Consider the following 3,326-nt stretch of genomic DNA (forward strand, 5'->3'; position numbering starts at 1 on the left):
CAGATGGGTGACGGGGGAGGGGGTTGGGGAAGGAGAGGGGTAGAGGAGGAGGGTAGGTGGGTGGGAGGAAGGCAGCTCGCTCCTGCTTCCCTTGAAACTTCTCTCTCTCCCCCTCTTCCTCTCTCGCTCTCCTCGCTTTCTAGCCTAAAGTTGAAGCGAAGTGACGCAAGGCGGCGGGGCAGGCAGCGCTCGCGGGGCTGGAGCGCGGCGGCCGGGCAGACGTAACAGGCGGCGCCTTCCTCTCCGTGCTCAGTCCGCTCCGGGGTAGCGCGGGGCCGGGAGGCCCCGGCGGAGAGGGGACATGCACAGCCTCTCTCTCTCTCACACACACACACACACACACACACTCTATGCGAGTCTCTCTCACACACACACACTGTCACCCACTCATACACACAGCCTCCCACTCGTGCTCATACACACACCATGCCTCACACACGCATAGTCTCACGCTTATACTGCCTCACCCGCTCACACAGTGCCTCACACTCACAGACACACTCTCTGTGTGTCACACACACTTTCTCTCCCGCTCACTAGCAGCTTCCCCCCTTCCTCCCTCCAGCAGCCAAACGGGGTCCCTAGTCATTTCTCGCCAGAGGAAGCCGGCTTCCTAAACACGCGGGGCTTTCATTTTGCGGGGGAGGGAAGTCGTGAAATAGGAAATGTCCTTACTCGGTGCAGATCTCGCGGAGGACCTGGTGCTCACAGTTCTCCACCTCCCCTCTCCTCCCCCCGCCCCAAATGGGTCTTCTCATCTGCACCCGGGAGACAGCACCCACACTTTGCTCGCCAGCGAAAGGCAAACCAGAAAGTGACAAAACCAGAGTCCCGAGGCAGTGCTGGTTGGGGGCTGGGTATACTTTGCAACGCTGATGTCTGGAGGGAGCTAGCCGTGGCCACAATGCCGCTTCCTCGACTGTGTGTGTGTGTGTGTGTATGTGTGTGTGCGCGCGCCGCCCAGAGCTGCTCTAGCAGTGCGTGCTCACACGCTGATATAACTTTCTAGGAAACATGGAGGGGGGACAGGCGGAGGAGAAGGGGGAGGACTGGTCCCGACTTCCACCCTTCACCGCTGCGCGCTGCATGCAGCACAGCTGTTCTCGCTGCTGGCCAGGCCGCTGCCCCATACACGGGCCAAGCTCTGGGCTTTCCCAGCTCTGATTCATTTGCTTTCATAGTCACTCATGCTCTGGCTTCTTTTGGCGTGTCTTACATTGTCTCCAGTTGCCCAGGGATGTGTAACTTTTCCCCTAAGGACAGAGACGTGTTGTTAACCGCCCCCCCCCCCCAATACCCCGCCGCCCCTCTCCCTCTGGGGCCAGGCAGCGGTGGGGAGGGTGCGTGGGGTTTGCTCGGTCCCTTGCAGCAGCTGGACCCCAGAGGGTCCCATGGGGAAATGCAGATGCGGCTGCAGGAGAAGGAAAGAGGTGGGTAGGCAGGGGGTACAGGACGCCTGGGATGAGCCCGGCTTCCCGCGATCCCTCCCTCCTCCCCCCGGGGAAGATGGAGGTGGGGTGGAGGGAGCGAAATATCACTTTAAAAGTGTGAGTTGAGAGTTTGGGGAGCCGCTTCCCCTCCCTCTATTTGCATAGCCAATAGCTCTGGGGCTCTCGCTGCTGCGCGCTGATTGTTACCGGGCAGATTATATTTTAAGGAAGAAGCCGTCCCTCCCTACATCAAAGAAACTCAGCAACGGGGGGGAACCCACCCACCCGCTACTGACTTCACCCATCGGGGGAGCTTCGGATTTCATCTCCAGCAACTCAATAAAGCCATGCAATTAGCGACTGCGGCGTGAGCCCGCAGCCAGCCTCGCCACACTGCCGGGCAAACCGAAACAGCCTGCCCTGAGGCTGGAGCTGCTGTGATAAATTAGGAATCAAGTCATAAAGAGAGCCGCTATAATAAGAATAATAACATCGTCATGATTATCATCGTCGTCATTATTACTATAAATAGCAAGATGATTATTGCAACAGAGACACTCGGGTCTGGGGGGCTGCCCCAGACGGGTTAGGAATCGAGTCATAAAGAGAGCTAGTACTAATACTGCTGCTACTACTACTACTACTATCATCATTCTCATTATCATCATCAATATTATTATTACAATAGAGGCACACAGGGCTGGGGGGGGCAGGGCTGCCCCAGATGGATTAGGAATCAAGTCATAAAGAGAGTTATTATTATTATTGTTATCGTCATCATTATGATCATCGTCGTCATAACCATTATTAATAATCAATATTATTATAGCAATAGAGGCACACAGGGTTGTCCCAGATGGTATAGGAATTAAGTCATAAGGAGAGCTGTTATTATCATTGTTATTAATATCAATATTGTTATTGCATAGATAGATGCCCTTGTTTCTTTTAATAAAGCTCTTTTAAGAAACACCCACCCGGCTCTGGACTCCAACCCACAGTGCAGCTGATTCTTGCTGGGCCAGCAGAGCCCTCCTCCTGGGAGACCCTCCTCGTTTTCTTTGCCAGCTCCTCCCCAAAGGAGCAGGGGGCTGCGGCCGGGTGCGCATCCGGGAGACCTCGGATGCAGGCACCCGACAAATCCCAGTGGCACTACGTTTCCCCCTGCTCCTGCCTCCTTATAATGGCATCAGCTGGGCGGTTGTCAATCAGAAGTCCCCGGTAAGGAAGCGGTGGACATAGCTGTGTTGTGCAAAGCCCGCATTGTATTCTGCCCCTGGAGAAAGGGAAAAGGGAGGGAGCTTTCCCCACCCCTGCACATACACTGAGGTCTATGAACTCGGAGCTATTAAAAAGCGGCATGCTACTAAATGAAAGGCTCTTTAAACTCCCCCCATTCATTCCCCCTTCCCTATTGCCCGCCTGCTCCTGTAAACAGGGAGCGCGTTGTGTCAATGGCACGTTTGCCTTCTCCAAACTCATCGGAGTGAATTCATAAACGCCCTGCTCCAGCTTGGGAGCCCGAACAAGCCATCGCTTGTGCTTGAATTTGATTTTCACTGGGGAGGGGGGAGATGGATGTCCTTGTACAGATGTGACACTGATCAGGACAAAGGGGGAAAGGACCAGCGACTTCGCAAAGGTGCTGGCTTTGCAGGGGGAAGAAGCAGGAGGGGTCCCGTGGGCACACAGCACACATCTGGAAAAGAAACGAGCACACATCTAGGGGTGTCCTCCCCACACCAGGGCAAGAAACGAGGTGACATCCCCCTCCTGTCCCCTCCCCATGGATATTGCCCTCCAGATTCAGGAGGGGAGAAATCGTATTTTAAAAGCTTTCTTACTTCGGTGCCTCTCATCCAAAGTATGTGTGTATATATATACATATATATATAC

The sequence above is a fragment of the Crocodylus porosus genome, unplaced genomic scaffold (genome assembly GCF_001723895.1).
Source record: "Crocodylus porosus isolate Cpor-Errol unplaced genomic scaffold, CroPor_comp1, whole genome shotgun sequence".
Taxonomy (NCBI): Eukaryota; Metazoa; Chordata; order Crocodylia; family Crocodylidae; genus Crocodylus; species Crocodylus porosus.